This window comes from Lynx rufus, unplaced genomic scaffold, assembly GCF_022079265.1.
Source record: "Lynx rufus isolate CCGP_SWC_20201006 ecotype Redwood Valley unplaced genomic scaffold, mLynRuf1.p SCAF_1, whole genome shotgun sequence".
NCBI lineage: Eukaryota > Metazoa > Chordata > Mammalia > Carnivora > Felidae > Lynx > Lynx rufus.
In genome coordinates, this window is record NW_025814823.1 from 84,710,889 (window position 1) to 84,731,568 (window position 20,680).

At 36.7% G+C, this 20,680-nt stretch overlaps 1 pseudogene; it reads right to left on the minus strand.

Annotated features, from left to right (window-relative positions):
- Positions 1-11,034: 11,034 nt before the first annotated feature.
- On the minus strand, positions 11,035-12,201 carry LOC124508867 (putative vomeronasal receptor-like protein 4; annotated as a pseudogene).
- Between the last annotated feature and the right edge of the window lie 8,479 nt (positions 12,202-20,680).

Here is a 20,680-nt window from a genome sequence, read left to right on the forward strand (position 1 = left end):
TAGAACACATTAATGAAACCAAAAATGTGGTCTTTGAAAAAAATTGCTAAATTGATAAGCACCTATCCAGAATTATAAAAAATAAGAGACAAGACCCAAATAAGTAAAATAAAAAATGAGAGAGGAGAAATAACAACAAACACCATCAAAATAGAAACAGAATATTACAAAAAAAATTATATTCCAGCAAATTGGATATTCTCAAAGAAATAGATCAATTCCTGGAAGTATGTAAACTACTGAAGCTGAAACAGGAGAAAATAGATAACTTGAAAAGACTAATAACCATAAATGTAAGTGAATGAATAATTAAAAAAAAAACAACTACAGAAAACAAAACTACAGGGCCAAATGTTTTCAAAAAGGAATTCTACTAAACATTGAAAGAAGAGTTACTCCCTATTCTTCTAAAATTCTTCCAAAAACTAGAAAAGGGAGGAAAACTTCTAAATTAATTCTATGAGTCCAGAATTACCCATGATACTAAAACCTGATAATGACTGCACTCAAAAAGAAAACTACAGGCCAACATCCTTGATGAACACGGATACAAAAATTCTCAACCAAATCCTAGCAATACTAATCCAACAGTACATTAAAAAAAGTCATTCACCATGATCAAGTAGGATTTTTTTTCCCCCTGGGCTGTGAATGTGATTCAATATTCAGAAATCAATCAACGTGATGATACACCATATTCATAAAAGAAAGGATAAGAACCATTTGATCCTCTAAATAGATGTAGAAAAAGCATTTAACAAAGTAGAATATGCATTCATGATAAAAACCCTCCACAAAGTAAGGTTAGAGGGAATATACTTCAACATCATGAAGGTCATATATGATAAACCCACAACTATTTTCACCCTCAATAGGGTAAAACTGAGAGCTTTTCCTCTATGGTCAAAAACAAGATAAGGATATCCACTTTTACTACTGCAATTTCCTGAAATTCCTAGCAACAGCAATCAGAAAACACATAGAAATAAGTGGCATCCAAATCGACAAAGAAGTCACACTTTCCCTATTTGAAAATGACATGGTACTCTACGTAGAAAACCCAAAAGACTCTACCAAACAATTGCTAAAATGGATACATGAATTCAGCAAACTTGCAAGTTACAAAATCATTGTATAGAACTCTGTTGCATTTCTATACACCAATAATGAAGCAACAGAAAGAGACATCAAGGAATTGATCCTATTTACAAAGGCACCAAAAACCATAAGATACCTAGGAAGAAACGTAACCAAAGAAGTAAAAGATCTGTACCCTGAAAAGTATAATACATTGTTGAAAAAAAATTGATGGACACAAAGAAATGGACAAACATTCCATGCTCATGGATTGGAAGAACAAACATTTTTAAAATGTCAATATTACTCAAAGCAATCTACACTTTAATACAACCCTTACCAAAATACCAAAAATATCTTTCACAGAGCTAGAACAAACAATTCTAAAATTTGCATGGAACTGCAAGACCACAAATAGCAAACACAATCTTGAAAAAGCAAAGCAAAGCCAAAGGCATCACAATTCTAGACTTACAGTTACAGTACAAAGGTGTAGTAGGGAGGAGTTAAGATGGCATGGGAGTAGGGGGTCCCTGGGCTTTCTTTGTCACTCATACTCAGATGTATTGAGGTCAGATCACTTGAAACACCCAGGAAATTGATCTGCGGAGTGGCAGAAGGATCTCCACAGTTGGAGAGAGGGTGAGGTAGAGTAGTGTAGAGACTTCCAAGGATCCCTGGAAGATAACATGCCCCTTCCTAAAGTACTTTTGGAAGAGGGTTTATTGCGTCTCAAAGGACAAAAGACCCTTCAGGTGCTAGCCAAAGACCTTTCATCAGCAAGGGAACAAATGTGCACCCAGAGGGAATATAAACTTTTTTTGATTTTTATAGTGTTACACCATAGATTCTATGCTCTGTGCAGTCCTGGAGCTATTTTTCCGGGACAGGGGGATTCAGACATGGCATGGAAAGAGGCTTGACTACACAGGAAAGGATCAGATCTATGTAGTGTTTGGTCCTTTAAGGCCTCATGTTTTGAATAGCTGGCGTGTGTTGAAGAAAAAACACAGTACAGTTGTGGCACAGAGTGAGCCGACTGCCCTTGGTATCCTGTGAGGGCTTCCTGAACAATACAGGGTGGAAGATCACGGGTCTCTCAATGATATATAGGAGAGGAGCCATTTTTGTCCCAACACCAACAAGATGGAACTTCAGAGAGCAACACAGCAGCTCCCAGGGGAGGCAAGTCTAGCTTACACCAAACCCTGACACCCTATGCCTATCAAGTGCTTATTCACTGGGTCAATACTGACTCTGAGCCAGTGCAGCAAACCTGTCCTGCAGACCAGCACAGCCAGTACCTCCCATTTACCATGTGCACTGAAAATAGGGTGCTTCCAAATAACACCTGCAGTTTTCTCTTTCTTTTTTCTTTTGGAATCAGGTATATAGTTTCAATTTTGTTTGTTTTCTTGTTTTACTTCCATTTCTCTCTCCTCATTTCTCTCTCTTTGTTTATTTTTGTAATAAGGCTTTTTTTATTTTCCCCTTTACTTTCTCTAAGAATCAGCCATATAGTTTTTAGATATTTTGTGTGTGTGTGTGTGTTTCTTTGTTGTTGTTCCCTTTCCTTTTCTCTCCCTCCCCCTCTTTTGGATCAAGCATTTTAATGTTTATTTATTTTGAGAGAAAAAGAGAAAGAGTGAGGGAGGGTGAGGATCCCAAACAGGATTTTCACTGTTGGTACAGAGCCTGACATGAGGTTTGATCTCACAAACCTTGAGATCATGACCTGAGGCAAAATCAAAAGTCACATGCTTAACTGACTGAGCCACACCAGCACCTTTGGATCAGAAAACTCCCCCCTTTTTCCTGGCCTACTTCACAAAAAAATAAAAGCACACCTAGTTAAAAGTCAAAAAGCCTCACTGCACCAAGGAGGAGCTCAGCAGAGAAGTGACCAGTGGGAAAGTAAAGCCAAAATAACACAGCCAGTTGCACAAAGCATACACCAGAAACACTTTCTGAAATGCCAGGTCCTAGACAGTTTACAACCCCTTTTTAATATAGTATTTCTCTCAGGTGTAAGAAACATAATAGGTTTCAAAACATGCAAAATACAGAAATTTAGCCAAAATTACAAGACAGAAGAATTCTCCCCAACAGAAAGGCCAAGAAGAAATCACAGCCAGAAATTTGCTTAATACAGATATAAGCCAAATATTTGACCATGAATTTAGAATACCAGTCATAAGATGACTAGCTGAGTTTGAAAAAAAAGCACAGAAGAAACCAGAGAAATCTTTGCTGCAGGGATCAAAGACCTAAAAACTAAGAGTGAAATAAAAAATTCTGTAACTCAGATTCAAAACTAACCGTATACAGTCCCAACAAGGTTTGAAGAAGCTGAGGAGAGAATAGGTGATATAGAAGATAAAATTATGGAAAATAATGAAGCTGAAAAAAAGAGGGAGAGAAAACTTTTAGATCACTAAAGGAGACTTAGAGATCTTAGTGTTTCCATAAAACAAAACAGAATCTGTACCATAAGAATCACCAGTGAATGGAAGGAAGCCAGAAGATTTCTTTGAGCAAATTATAGCTGAGAACTTCCTTATACGGTGAAGGAAACAGGCATTCAAGTCCAAGAGGCACAGAGAACTCCCCCTCAAATCAATAAAAACAGGGCAACACCATGTCACACCATCATTAAACTTATAAAATATAAAGGTACACAGAGAATTCTGAAAGCAGCCAGGGACAAAGTATCCTTAACCTACTACGGTAGACACATAAGGTTAACAGCATGCTTGTCCACTGAAACTTAGAAGTCCAGAAGGGAGTGGCAGGAGGAATTGGCAAGAAATATTCAATATGCTGTATAGGAAATACATAACCAAGAATTCTTTATCCAGCAAAGTTGTCATTCATAATAGGAGAGATAAAGATTTTCCCAGACAAAAAACAATAACAAAAAAGAAAGAAAGAAAGAAAGAAAGAAAGAAAGAGAAAAAAGGAAGAGGAAAGGAAAGAAAAGGAAAAGAAAAGAAAAGAAAAAGAAAAAAAGAAAACCTAAGAGTTTGTGATCACTAAACCAGCCCTGCAAGAAATTTAAAGGAGGTCTCTTGGACTGGAGAAAGAAACAAGATCAACAATGAAATTTAGAAAGGACCAGAGAACATCATCAGATATACCAACTCCACAGGTAACAAAAAGGCACTAAATTTAAATAAACACTCTGAATATAAATGGGTTAAGTGCACCAATGAAAATACATAGGGTTTCAATGGTATTAAAAACAAACAAACAAAAACAAGAGCCCTTTATATGCGGCCTACAACAGACTCATTTTAGAGATAAATGCACCTCGAATTTGAAAGAGAGGGGATGGAAAACCACCTATCATGATAATCAACATCAAAAGAAAGTCAAAGTATCAATACTTAGACAAACCAGATTTTAAAACAAAGTCTGTAGAGGTGCCTGGGTGGCTCTTTGTTAAGAGTCCGATTTTGGCTCAGGTCATGATCTCACCATTTGTGAATTCAGGCCCCATGTCAGGCTCTGTGCAGACACCTCAGAGTCTTGAGCTTGCTTCAGATTTTGTGCTTCCCTCTATCTCTGCCACTCTCCCATTTAGTCTCTGTGTCTCTCTCAAAAAAAAATAAATATTAAAAAAAAAAGTAAAACAAAGACTGTAACAAGAGATAAAGAATAGCATTGTATCATAAGTAAGGGGCCTCTCTATTAAGAAGATCTACCAAATGTAAATATATATGCCCCCAACTTATAGGAATGCAAATATATGAATCAATTAACAACAAACATAAAGAAACTCACTGAAAATGATACCAAAATAGTAGGATAATTTAATGCACCACTTATAGCAATGGACAGATCATCTAAGCAGAAAGCCAACAAGCAAAAATGCCTTTGAAAGACACACTGGAACAGATGGACTTACCAGATACATTCATAACATTTCATTCTAAAATAGCAGAATACATCTTTCTTTAATGCACCTGGAACATACTCCAGAATACATCCGATGTTGGTTCACAAATCAGCCCTCAATAGGCACAAAAAGGTGAGATCATATCATGGATATTTTAGGATCACAGCACTATGAAACTTGAAATCAATCACACACAAAAATTTGGAAAGCCCTCAAACTCATGGAGGTTAAAAAATATACTATCAGAGCATAAATAGTTTAATGTGGAAATTAAAGAAGAAATTAAAAAAAAACTTCATGGAAACAAATGAAAATGCAAACACGATATTACAAACCCTCTGGGATGTAGTAAACACAGTTCTAAGGTAAAAGAAATTGCATTCAGGCCTATCTAAAGAAACAAGAAATTTCCCAATTACACAACCTTATCTTACACCTATTGGATCAAGAAAAGGAAAGGTAAATAAAGCCTAAAGCCAGTAGAGTTATGGAAATAATAAATATTAGAGCAGAAATAAATGATATGGAAACAGACAAAAAATAGTAGAACAGATAAATGAAACTAAATGCTGGTTCTTTGAAAGAAAAAACAAAAATGATAAACCCTAGCCAGACTTATCAAAAAGAAAACAGAGAGGACCCAAATAGATAAAAGCACAAATGAAAGAGGAGAGATCACAACCAACACCACAGAAATACAAACAATTATAAGAAAATACCCAGAAAATTACATGCCATCAAACTGTGCCACCTGGAAGAAATTTACAAATTCCTACAAACACACATATTGCTAATACTGAAACAGGAAGAAATAAAAAAATTAAAAGAGACCCATGACCAGCAAAAGTGAACTAGTTATCAAAATTTCCCAAAAAACAACAGTCCTGGGCCAGATAGATACTCAGGGGAATTCTACCTGACATTTAAAGAAGAATTAATACCGATTCTTCCCAAACTGTTCCAAAAATCAAATGGAAGGAAACCTTCCAAACTCATTCTATGGAGTGAGCGTTACCTTGAATCCAAAAGCAGACAAAGACCCCACTAAAAAAGAGAATTACAGGTCAATATCTCTGATGAACATGGATGCAAAAATTCTCAACAAGATACTAGCAAATAACATTCAATATTACATTAAAATACTTATCCACCATAATCAAGTGGGATTTATTTTTGGACTGCAAGACTAGTTCCATATTCACAAATGAATCAATGTGATACACCACATTAATAAAAGAAAAGATAAGAAACATATGATCCTCTCAAAAGTTGCAGAAAATACATTTGACAAAATACAGCATCATTCCTTGATAAAAACTGTCAGAAAATAGGGATAGAAGGATAATACTTCATCATAATAAAGGCTATATATGAAAGACCAATAGGTAGATCATCATCAATGGAAAAAAAAACACAAAACTGAGATCTTCCCCCACTAAGGTCAGGAACATGACAGGATGTACACTCTTACCACTGTTGTTCAATATAATACTGGAAACTGTAGCATTAGCAATTAGACAACACAAAGAACTAAAATTTGTACGAATTGGCAAAGAAGAACTCAAACTTCTATTCTCCAAAGATGACATGATACATCACATGGAAAACCCGAAAGCCTCCAACAAAAAACCTAGACCTGATACATGAGTTCAACAAAGCTGCAAGATATAAAGTCAAAGCATGGAATTTGGTTGCACTTCATTACACCAATAATGAGGCAGCAGAAAGATAAATCAAAGAATTTCATTTACAAATGCACCAAAACCAATAAGGAACCTAGGAATAATCCTAACAAAAAAGGAAAAAAAATTCTTTATGCTTAAAACTATAGAAAGTTTATGAAAGAAATTGAAATAGAAGCAAAGAAATGGAAAAACATTCTATTCTCATGGATTGGAAGAACAAATATTGTTAAAATGTCGATAGTGCCCAAAGCAATCTACCCATTAAATACAATACTCCTCAAAATACACCAGCATCTTTGCAGAGCTAGAGGAAACACAAAGTTTTGTTTTTGAATACTTCATTTCTCTTTAGTCGAATAAAATGATACATTTTTTCTTTTTTGTTAAACTAATTTTATTTATTTATTTATTTTTCATTCTATTAATAATTTTAAAATTTAAATCCAAGTTAGTATATAGTGCAACAATGATTTCAGGAGTAGATTCCTTAACGTCCCTTACCCATTTAGCCCATTCCCCATCCCACCACTCTTCCAGCAACTCTCTGTTCCTTCTCTATATTTAAGAGTCTTATGTTTTTGTCTCCCTCCCCGCTTTTATATTGTTTTTATATTATTTTTCCCTTCCCTATGTTCATCTGTTTTGTATCTTAAATTCCCCATATGAGTGAAGTCATGATATTTGTCTTTCTGTATTTTCACTTAGCATAATACCCTCTAGTTCTCTCCATATAGTTGCAAATGGCAAGATTTCATTTGTTTTGATTGCTAAGTAATACTCCATTGTATATATACCACATCTTCTTTATCCATTCATCCATCTATGGACATTTGGACTATTTCCATACTTTGGGTATTGTTGATAGTGCTTCTATAAATTGGGGTGCATGTGTCCCTTCAAAACAGCATACCTGTATCCCTTGGATAAATACCTAGTGGTGCAATTGCTGGGTCATAGGGTAGTTTCATTTTTAGGTTTTTGAGGAATCTCCATACTGTTTTCCAGAGTGACTACAACAGTTTTACAGTCCCACCAGCAGTGGAAAAGAGATCCTCTTTCTCTGCATCCTCACAAACATCTGTAGTTGCCTGGGTTGCTAATGTTAGCCATTCTGACAGGTGTAAGGTGGTATCTCATTGTGGTTTTGATTTGTATTTCTCTGATGACTGATGTTGAGCATTTTTTCATGTGTCGGTTGGCCACCTGTATGTCTTTTTTGGAGAAGTCTTTATTCATGTCTTCTTCCCATTTCTTCACTAGATTATTTGCTGTTTGGGTGTTGAGTTTGAGAAGTTCCTTATAGATATTGGATACTAACACTTTCTTTGATATGTCACTTGAAAATATCTTCTCCCATTCCATCGGTTGCCTTTTAGTTTTTCTGATCATTACCTTTGCTTTGCAGAAGCTTTTTATTTTGATGATGTCCCCATTATTCATTTAGCTTTTGATTCCCTTGCCTCTGGAGACGTGTTGAGTAACAAGTTGCTGCGGCTAAGATCAAAGTGTTTTTTGCCTGCTTTGTCCTCTAAGATTTTGATGGCTTTCTGCCTTCTATTTAGGTCTTTAATCCATTTTGAGTTTATTTTTGTGTATGGTGTGAGAAAGTGGTCCAGGTTCTTTTTTTTTTTTTTTTTTTTTTTTTTTTTTTTTTTTTTTTTTTTGCATACTGCTCTCCAGTTTTCCCAGCACCATTTGCTGGAGAGACTATCTTTATTCTACTGGATATTCTTTCCCGCTTTGTCAGCGATTAGTGGGCCATACGTTTGTGGGTCCATTTCTGGGTTCTGTATTCTGTTACATTGACCTATGTGTCTGTTTTTGTTCCAGTACCATACTGCCTTGATGATTACAGGTTTGTAATACATCTTGAAATCTGGGATTGTGATGCCTCTAGCTTTATTTTTCTTTTTCAAGATTGCTCTGGCTATTTGGGGTCTTTCCTGGTTCCATAAAAATTTTAAAATTGTTTGTTATAGCTCTGTGAAGAATGCTGGTGTTATTTTGATAGGTATTGCATTGGATATGTAGATTGCTTTGAGTAGTATCAATATTTTCACAATATTTGTTTTTCCAATCCAGGAGCATGAAATATGTTTCCATTGTTATGTATCTTCTTCCATTTCTTTCATAAGTTTTCTGTAGTTTTCAGTGTATAGATTTTTTCACCCTTTTAGTTAGGTTTATTTCCAGGTATTTTATGGGTTTTGGTGCAATTGTAAATGGGACCCATTCCTTGATTTATATGTCTGTTGCTTCATTATTGGTGTATGGGAATACAACCAATTTCTGTGTATTGATTTTATGTCCTGCAACTTTGCTGAATTCATGGATCAGTTCTAGCAGTTTTTTGGTGGAATCCTTTGGGTTTTCTATGTAGAGTATCATGTCATCTGTGTAGAGTAAAAATTTGACTTCCTCCTGAGTGATTGGATGTCTTTTATTCCTTTGAGTTTTCTGGTTGCAGAGGCTAAGACTTCCAATACTATTTTGAATACCAGTGGCAAGAGTTGATATCACTGTCATGTTCATAGCCTTAGAGGAAAAGCTTTCAATTTTTCCCCATTGAGAATGATATTAGAGTGGGTCTTTCATATATGGCTTTTATGATCCTGAGGTATTATCTTTCTATCCCTACTTCCTTGAAGGTTTTTATAAAGAAAGGATGCTGTATTTTGTCAAATATGTTCTCTGCATCCATTGAGAGGATCATGTGGTTCTTGTCCTTTCTTTTATTGTTGTGATGTATCACATTGTTTTGTGGATATTGAGCCAGCCCTGCATCCCAGGTATAAATACCACTTTGTCGTGGTGAATAATTCTTTTAATGTATTGTTGGATCCAGGTGGCTAGTATCTTGCTGAGGATTTTTGCATCCATGCTCATCAGGGAAATTGGTCTATTCTCTTTTTTAGTGGGGTCTTTGTCTGGTTTTGGAATCAATGTAATGCTGGCTTCACAGAATGACTTTGGATGTTTTCCTTCCATTTCAATTTTTTGAAACAGCTTCAAAAGAATAGGTGTTAACTCTTCTTTAAATGTTTGGTAGAATTCCCCTGGAAAGCCATCTGGCCCTGGACTCTTGTTTTTTGGCAGATTTTTGATTACTAATTCGATTTCTTTACTGGTTATGGGTCTGTTCAAATTTTCTATTTCTTCCTGTTTCAGTTTTGGTAGTGTATATGTTTCTAGGAATTTGCCCATTTCTTCCAGGTTGCCCATTTTATTGGCATATACCTGCTCATAATATTCTCTTATTATTGTTTTTATTCCTGATGTGTTGGTTGTGTGCATTTCTCCTCTTTCATTCTTGATTGTATTTATTTGGGTCCATTCCTTTTTCTTTTTGATCAATCTGGCTAGTGGTTTATCAATTTTGTTAATTCTTTCAAAGAACCAGCTCCTGGTTTCATTCATCTTTTCTACTGTATTTTTTTTATTTCAATAGCATTGATTTATGTTCTAATCTTTAATATTTCCTGTCTTCTGCTGGTTTTGAGTTTTAATTTCTGTTTTTTTGTTCCAGCTAGTTAACATGTAAGTTTAGGTGTGCATCTGAGACATTTCTTCCTTCTTTGGGAAGGCCCGCATTGCTATATACTTTCCTCTTGTGACTGACTGCCTTTGCTGGTCCCAGAAGTCTTGGGCTGTGTTGTTATTTTTTTCATTGGCTTACGTGTACTTTTTAATTTCCTCTTTAACTTCTTGTTTACCCATTCATTCTTTAGTAGGATGTTCTTTATTCTCTAATTATTTATCTTTCCAAATTTTTTTCTTGTGGTTGATTTCGAGTATCATGGTGTTGTGGTCTGAAAATGTGTACATTATGATCTGCATGGTTTTGTACTTGTTGAGGGCTGATTTGTGTCCCATTATGTGATATATCCTGGAGAATGTTCCATGTACACTGGAGAAGAATGTGTATTTCACTGCTTTAGGATGAAATGTTCAGAATATATCTGTTAAATCCATTTGTTCCAGTGTGTCATTCACTGCCATTGTTTCCTTGTTGATTTTCTGTTTAGATGATCTGTCCATTGCTGGAAGTGGGGTTGTTGAAGTCCCCTATTATTATAGTATTATTATCAATGAATGTCTTTATATTTGTGATTAATTGATTTATATATTTGGGTGCTGTCACATTTGGAACATAAACGTTTACAATCGTAAATATCAAATCTTCCTGAATACTAAACTATTGGACTTGGAGTGTCCTTGGCATCATAGATTTCAAATATATTTAGATAAAGTAAGATATAATTTGAAGTTACATGTAAGTTAAATTATACTTGTTTGTGACATAAATAAATATTCTTTCATATGAATTAAAGCAAAAATATCCAGTTTTGGTATAAATATTTCATGAATAAGTAGTTATAAATTGATTGTAATGTATTCACACTTTTGAAACACATTTCTTTTTTTTTTATTTTTTTTTCAATGTTTTTATTTATTTTTGGGACAGAGAGAGACAGAGCATGAACGGGGGAGGGGCAGAGAGAGAGGGAGACACAGAATCGGAAACAGGCTCCAGGCTCTGAGCCATCAGCCCAGAGCCTGATGCGGGGCTCGAACTCACGGACCGCGAGATCGTGACCTGGCTGAAGTCAGACGCTTAACCGACTGTGCCACCCAGGCGCCCCGAAACACATTTCTATCCTTTTATCAGAACAAATTATCACCAACACACTGACAGTGGCATAGACATTAGACACAAGCTTCTGGAAATCTAGGATGACTGGATCATATGTCCATAACAGAGTTGCAGAGAAAGAGATGATGGCATCCACCCAGTACATGGCCACAAAGAAACTCAGCCAAAACAGTACATTCTAGGTGGTCTTTCTCACTGGGGAGACTCTTGAGGAGAGGCTGGTGCTGTGATGGTGATGGCACCACCTCTGATACCTGGACAAGGGAATCATCATGTATGCATTAGAGAGTAGCATGACTTCTATGAAGAAATATCCCTGGATAATGTCAGTGTGAGAAGTAGAACCCTGATGATGGACCTTATGGGGGAAAATGAGCAGTATTTACTAACATTCAGTAGATTATTCTGGGTCACATTAGAAGAAGAAGCAGAAATATACAAGATGCAGTTACTATTGAGAGACAAACCGAGAAACCATAAGATGATAAATGAATGGAAGATGTACTTTGTGCATTTAGGTTTAAAACTGGCCAACCGGGAGGTACTGGGGCTGATGATAATGGCCTAGAGGATGCTCAGAAGGCAGGTGGTCCTCATGCAGGGGCCCCCCATTACTCTGATCATGCAGAATAAAGCCTTATATTTTAAATCATTCAGAAAGTTCAGTGATTCCAACAGGGTTGTACACAATAAAAACAATGCAATGGAGAGTTTCATTATGTGGACAAAGGCCAAATGACAGGTGATTAGGTCAGTGGGCTTAGACCTGTGATCTAGAGGATCATGAAAATGTGGAAGAGAAAGAGGAAGGTGTTGGTGGAAATTCCAATGCCTACTGGTAAAAATTGGCATATTTTAATAGTCAAATGAATGGAAGATGTGATCATGATAGGTGCAAAAGCATATTTATCTGGAAAAAATAGACCTCACATGATCATTGTAATTAATTTTGTTGCCATACTCATCACCACATCACATTTTTCATTTTAACCAAATCTATTTTACAAAATCAATGTAAAACTTATGTTGTATGAAGTCTTAGTATAGTCTCAACATAATTTGCACACCAATTTGAGTGTGAATGTATTTTATAGTCATACATATCTATCTGACATCTATCTATCTATCTATCATCTATGTATCTACCTAAAATCTATCATCGTATGTATTATCTAACAAGGGAGAGAGGGGGAAAGATGAAAAAGAGAGGGTGGGAAAGAGAGATAATACACACAACATAACCAAAATCATGGCAGGACAATGTACCCATTTCTCTTGCTCCAATGTACATGCATTTCTTTTGCTTTCTGTTCTGCATTACCCGGACTCATATTCAGCATGAAGAATACTAATAGCCATATAAACAATTCATAGGTATTTTTCTTTATAATTGAACTGTTGTAAATTTTATGCTAATGGGGAAAGAATTACCAAACAATTGAGAAAAAAAATATCCAAGTGTGTTTTCCATCACATACTATCACTTTCTATTCTTCATCCTTCAATATTTAGAGACCGTTGTGAAACATTTGTCATAACCTGACAATTCACCATAATCTCACTTTAAAATCAGATAATTATTAAACATCCTTCTATCTACAACTGTAATTCTCATTGTCATACAAGCTAATGTATTCATATCATGGATGTGAATATTTGGTTGTAGACACACAATTGGGGTGAGAATTACAAAATTGATTCAATCTGAACATGGCTCACTCCCCTTTATTTTCAATTAAAGAGATTCATTTTGTAATCTCTTTTTATATCAGTAAGGAATTGCCAAAGACTAGATATCAATTTTCTAGAAAAGAAGAGGACAAACACACGATTCTCCACCTTGCAACATTCACAAATTTATATTAAATGTTTATATGAAGATCATTTCATGGGACTCCATTAATAAAAGGATATATTCCCATGCTTTTAATGCTGCTACATTTGGGGGAAGATGGCAGCGTAGGAGGATGCTGGGCTTACCGCGACCTGCTGATGACTTAAATTCCACCTACACATGCCTAAAACCCAGAAAACAGCCAGAAGACTAGCAGAATGGAGTCTCCAGAGCCAAGCGCAGACAAAAGGCCCATGGAAGAGGGTAGGAAGGGCGGAGACACGGTGCGCGATACACAGACTGGCAGGAGGGAGCCGGGGCAGAGGGGCAGCCCGCTGGCAAAGCAGAGCCCCTGAGTCTGGCTTGCAAAAGCGGAGGGGCCGATGGAGTGTGTCCTGACAGCAAGCGGGACTTAACATCTGGAAGCTTATAAGCTAACAGCTCTGCTCGGAGAACGGGAGGGCTGGAAGACAACAGGAGAGAGAGTTGTTGACCCGGAACAACAGAGAGCAGCTTGGCGGGGAACACAGGCACTTGCCAGCACCATCTCCCTCGCCCATCCCCCAACCAAAATCCCAAGGGAACCAGTTCCTGCAAGGGAACTTGCTTACATTGCTCAAACACCCAACGCAGTGTTTCTGCGGATCCATCCCTCCAGGGGGTCAGACTCCCTCCCGGTGCCTCAGGGCCCCTCCCAACGCGGATCTCCAAAAGAAAAGTGAGCTGAGCCTGCCCTTCCCAACCATTTGCACCTTGCCAATCTACCCCAACTAATACGCCAGATCCCCAGCACCACAAGCCTGGCAGTGTGCAAGTAGCCCAGACAGGCCACGCCACCCCACAGTGAATCCTGCCCCTAGGAGAGGGAAAGAGAAGGCACACACCAGTCTGACTGTGGCCCCAGTGGTGGGCTGGGGGCAGACATCAGGTCTGACTACGGCCATGCCCACCAACGCAAGTTATTCAACAGCACATCGGAAGTGCCCCGCAGTTCCACACCACTCTAGGGACTATCTAAAATGATGAAACGGAAGATTTCCCCTCAAAAAAAAGTTCAGGAAATAATGACAGCTAATGAACTGATAAAAGACGATTTGAACAATATAACAGAAAGGGAATTTAGAAGAATAGTCATAAAATTAATCACTGGGCTTGAAAACATTACAGAGGAGAGCAGAGAATCCATTGTTACAGAGATCAAGGGACTAAGGAACAGCCAGGAGGAGGTAAAAAATGCTATTAATGAGCTGCAGAATAAAATGGAGATGACCACAGCTCGGACTGAAGAGGCAGAGGAGAAAATAGGTGAACTAAAAGATAAAATTATGGAAAAAGAAGAAACTGAGAAAAATAGAGATAAAAAAATCCTGGAGTATGAGGGGAAAATTAGAGAAATAAGTGATGCACTAAGGAGAAATAATATATGCATAATTGGTATTCCGGAGGAGGAAGAGAGAGGGAAAGGTGCTGAAGGTGTACTTGAAGAACTAATAGCTGAGAACTTCCCTGATCTGGGGAAGGAAAAAGGCATTGAAATCCAAGAGGCACAGAGAACTCCCTTCAGACGTAACTTGAATCGATCTTCTGCACGACATATCATAGTGAAACTGGCAAAATACAAGGATAAAGAGAAAATTCTGAGAGCAGCTAGGGATAAACGTGCTCTAACATATAAAGGGAGACCTATAAGACTCGTGACCAATCTCTCTACTGAAACTTGGCAGGTCAGAAAGGAATGGCAGGAGATTTTCAATGTGATGAACAGAAAAAATATGCAGCTGAGAACCCTTTATCCAGCAAGTCTGTCATTTAGAATAGAAGGAGAGATAAAGGTCTTCCCAAACAAACAAAAACTGAAGGAATTCATCACCACTAAACCAGCCCTCCGGGGGATCCTGTGAGACAAAGTATTAGAGACATTGCTACAAGCATGAAACCTATGGACATCACAGTGACTCTAAACCCATATATTTCTATAATAACACTGAACGTAAATGGACTAAATGTGCCAACCAAAAGACATAGGGTATCAGAATGGATAAAAAAATAAGACCCATTCTATTTGCTGTCTACAAGAGACTCATTTTAGACCTGAGGACACAGTCAGATTGAGAGTGAGGGGATGGAGAACTATTTATCATGCCACTGGAAGTCAAAAGAAAGTTGGAGTAGCCCTACTTATATCAGACAAACTAGACTTTAAAGTAAAGGCTGTAACAGAGATGAAGAAGGGCATTATATAATAATCACAGGGTCTATCCATCAGGAAGAGCTAACAATTATAAATGTCTATGCGCTGAATACCGGAGCCCCCAAATATATAAAACAATTACACACAAACAGAAGCAACCTTATTGATAAGAATGTGGTAATTGCAGGGGACTTTAATACCCTACTTACAACAATGGATAGATCATCTAGACACATGGTCAATAAAGAAACAAGGGCCCTGAATGACACATTGGATCAGATGGACTTGACAGATATATTTAGAACTCTGCATCCCAAAGCAACAGAATATACTTTCTTCTCGAGTGCACATGGAACATTCTCCAAGACAGATCACATTCTGGGTCACAAAACAGCCCTTCATAAGTATACAAGAATTGAAAACATACCATGCATACTTTCAGACCATAATGCTATGAAGCTTGAAATCAACCACAGGAAAAAGTCTGGAAAACCTCCAAAAACATGGAGGTTAAAGAACACCCTACTGAAGAATGAGTGGGTCAACCAGGCAATTAGAGAAGAAATTAAAAAATATATGGAAACAAACGGAAATGAAAATACAACAACCCAAACGCTTTGGGATGTAGCGAAGGCAGTCCTGAGAGGAAAATACATTGCAATCCAGGCCTATCTCAAGAAACAAGAAAACTCCCAAATACAAAATCTAACAGCACACCTAAAAGAAATAGAAGAAGAACAGCAAAGACACCCTAAACCCAGCAGAAGAAGAGAAATACTAAAGATCAGAGCAAAAATGAACAATATAGAATCTAAAAAAACTATAGAGCAGATCAATGAAACCAAGAGTTGGTTTTTTGAAAAAAATAAACAAAATTGATAAACCTCTTGCCAGGCTTCTCAAAAAGAAAAGGGAGATGACCCAAATAGATAAAATCATGAATGAAAATGGAATTATTACAACCAATCCCTCAGAGATACAAGCAATGATCAGGGAATACTATGAAAAATTATATGCCAACAAACTGGACAACCTGGAAGAAATGGACAAATTCCTAAACACCCACACACTTCCAAAACTCAATCACGAGGAAATTGAAAGCTTGAACATACCCATAACTGGTGAAGAAATTGAATCAGTTATCAAAACTCTCCCAAAAAAATCAGAGTCCAGGACCAGATGGCTTCCCAGGGGAGTTCTACCAGACATTTAAAGCAGAGATAACACCTATTCTTCTCAAGCTATTCCAAAAAATAGAAAGGGAAGAAAAACTTCCAGACTCATTCTATGAAGTCAGTATTACTTGGATTCCTAAACCAGACAGAGACCCAGTAATAAAAGAGAACTACAGGTCAATATACCTGATGAATATGGATGCAAAACTTCTCAGTAAGATACTAGCAAATCAAATTCAACAGCATATAAAAAGAATTATTCACCATGATCAAGTGGGATTCATTCCTGGGATGCAGGGCTGGTTCAACATTCAGAAATCAATCAACGTGATACATCACAGTAATAAACGAAAAGATAAGAACCATATGATCCTGTCAATCGATGCAGAAAAGGCCTTTGACAAAATTCAGCAAACTTTCTTAATAAAAACCCTCGAGAAAGTCGGGATAGAAGGAACATACTTAAACATCATAAAAGCCATTTATGAAAAGCCCACAGCTAACATCATCCTCAATGGGGAAAAACTGAGAGTTCCCCCCTGAGATCAGGAACATGACAGGGATGTCCACTCTCACCACTGTTGTTTAACATAGTGTTGGAAGTGCTAGCATCACCAATCAGACAACAAAAGGACATCAAAGGCATCAAAATTGGCAAAGATGAAGTCAAGCTTTTACGTTTTGCAGATGACATGATATTATACATGGAAAATCCGATAGACTCCACCAAAAGTCTCCTAGAACTGATACATGAATTCAGCAAAGTTGCAGGATACAAAATCAATGTACAGAAATCAGTTGCATTCTTATACACTAATAATGAAGCAACAGAAAGACAAATAAAGAAACTGATCCCATTCACAATTGCACCAAGAAGCATAAAATACCTAGGGATAAATATAACCAAAGATGTATAAGATCTGTATGCTGAAAACTATAGAAAGCTTATGAAGGAAATTGAAGAAGATATAAAGAAATGGAAAAACATTCCCTGCTCATTGATTGGAAGAATATATATTGTCAAAATGTCAATACTACCCAAAGCTATCTACACATTCAACGAAATCCAATCAAAATTGCATCAGCATTCTTCTCGAAACTAGAACAAGCAATCCTAAAATTCATATGGAACCACAAAAGGCCCCGAATAGCCAAAGTATTTTGAAGAAGAAGGCCAAAGAAGGAGGCATCACCATCGCAGACTTTAGCCTCTACTACAAAGCTGTCATCATCAAGAAAGCATGGTATTGGCACAAAAATAGACACATAGACCAATGGAATAGAATAGAAACCCCAGAACTAAACCCACAAAAGTATGGCCAACTCATCTTTGACAAAGCAGGAAAGAACATCCAATGGAAAAAAGACAGCCTCTTTAAAAAATGGCGCTTGGAGAACTGGACAACAACATGCAGAAGATTGAAACTAGACCACTTTCTTACACCATTCACAAAAATAAACTCAAAATGGATAAAGGACCTGAATGTGAGACAGGAAACCATCAAAACCCTAGAGAATAAAGTAGGAAAAGACCTCTCTGACCTCAGCCGTAGCAATTTCTTACTTGACACATCCCCAAAGTCAAGGGAATTAAAAGCAAAAATGAACTACTGGGACCTCATGAAGATAAAAAGCTTCTGCACAGCAAAGGAAACAATCAACAAAACTAAAAGTCAACCAACGGAATGGAAAAAGATATATGCAAATGAGATATCGGACAAAGGGCTAGTATCCAAAATCTATAAAGAGCTCATCAAACTCCACACCAAAAAAAAAACAAATAACCCAGTGAAGAAATGGGCAGAAAACATGAACAGACACTTCTCTAAAGAAGACATCTGGATTGCCCACAGGCACATGAAAAGATGCCCATCATCACTTGTCATCAGGGAAATACAAATCAAAACCACACTCAGATATCACCTCACACCAGTCAGAGTGGCCAAAATGAACAAATCAGGAGACTATAGATGCTGGAGAGGATGTGGAGAAATGGGAACCCTCTTGAACTGTTAGTGGGAATGCAAGTTGGTGCAGCCACTCTGGAAAACAGTGTAGAGGTTCCTCAAAAAATTAAAAATAGACCTACCCTATGACCCAGCAGTAGCACTGCTAGGAATTTACCCAAGGGATACAGGAGTACTGATGCATAGGGACACTTGTACCCCAATGTTTATAGCAGCATTCTCAACAATAGCCAAATTATGGAAAGAGCCTAAATGTCCATCAACTGATGAATGTATAAAGAAATTGTGGCTTATATACACAATGGAGTACTATGTGACAATGAGGAAGAACGAAATATGGCCCTTTGTAGCAACATGGATGGAACTGGAGAGTGTGATGCTAAGTGAAATAAGCCATACAGAGAAAGATACCATATGTTTTCACTCTTATGTGGATCCTGAGAAACTTAACAGAAACCCATGGGGGAGGGGAAGGAAAAAAAAAAGAGGTTAGAGTGGGAGAGAGCCAAAGCATAAGAGACTTAAAAACGGAGAACAAACTGAGGGTTGATGGGAGGTGGGAGGGAGGAGAGGGTGAGTGATGGGTATTGAGTAGGGCTTCTTTTGGGATTAGCACTGGGTGTTGTATGGAAACCAATTTGACAATAAATTTCATATATTGAAAAAATAATAAAAAAAGAAACACTAATAGCAAGGGGAAAAAAGGCTCCTACAAAAACCTACTCATTATCATGTCTGATCAGGATATTAGACCACTCTGTAAAATATACATGTATAATTTTGCAATAATTTTTTCATAGTATTTGCTATGTATACATGCATAATTATCTATCTAATTAATGTGATCCAGGGCTTAAATTTTTTAACTGTATTACTTATTTTGTTTATTTTTCTCCTGAAAGAGTGCTTACTTTTGTTTTCAGTGAAGAAATTTTGAGAGTTAGTGTTCTTGGCTGAGACTTAGAATGTCATTGCTGAGGTAAAGCATTGCTTTATAATTGCCTGATATATGTGATTTTATAAATCAATAATTTATAAAACAAATCTTTGATTAAATGGCTATAACTATTTTTCCAAATGTTTAATCTATGATATGACAAATTTATCTTCAATTCTCTTAATCACTATTAGCAGCCACAAATATATATCTCTATTCACAGAACACTTGGGTTCTGCTGTCATGTTGGACCCCAGAGAGTTGGATAATATTGGCTTAGAGGCACAATGATATCCAAAGCTTAGGGTCAGCAATCCAGTATGATAAAACATCATTTGGTGTTGGCCACTAATATATGTGTAATTATTCAATTACTGTATATGTAAATCATTTTAAAGATACAAAGTATGTATTAAAAATCATATACCAAAATAGATAATAGAATCCATTCAATAAAATGACATAGATAGAAATTATAATGTTAAATTTTACCAGATCATGGCATATGTGGTTGGCCACGTCCAGTTCATGCCTGCTTTGTATAAATGGTTATAAATTGAAAAAGTGTATTCCTGTAGTTTTTTCCACTGACAATCTTGAGGGCTTGAGTGCTGAGCCTGGACAGGAAAATGCCATGCTTCCCATAGATTCAAGGTGAGCAATAAAGTGTAAGTTAAATTTGATTATCAAGCATATGATATGTACTTTTTTAGTATATGTATGTCCCAACTATCACATACACATATTACATGTAAATAAGTAAACATAGTAGAGTGGTACAACAAGTTATTGTTGGATTTCTGAATTTAAAACTACTCTATATTTTATGTTTATATTTGGTAAATCTGGAAACACTACCATGGAAAAATTATGGTATTTTTTAAAACATTGATTGTATCCATAGAAATGAAATATTAAAATCTAAAGAATTGATAGGCTGGTGATAGTGCAAAGGGAAACTTGGTCCCAGCTTAAATCTTGACAACTTATAAGTCTAAAAGTACATCTCAGCCAGTCACTCTGAGAAAAGGGAGCTGGATTTTCCTGGGTTGAGGATGAAATCCCTGAGCAGTCTCAGAAGGCAGTTACTACAGCTGAAGTTCCTCCTCATTTTTATATTCTCATTTCAGGCTATTCTCAATATTATTTTTAATATTTAAAACCCAATTATGCACTTAGTCATAGATGATAGTGGGCAAATATCACCATTAAATAAACCTGAGACAAACATTCATCTTAAATTATTTGGAATGACATCAAAT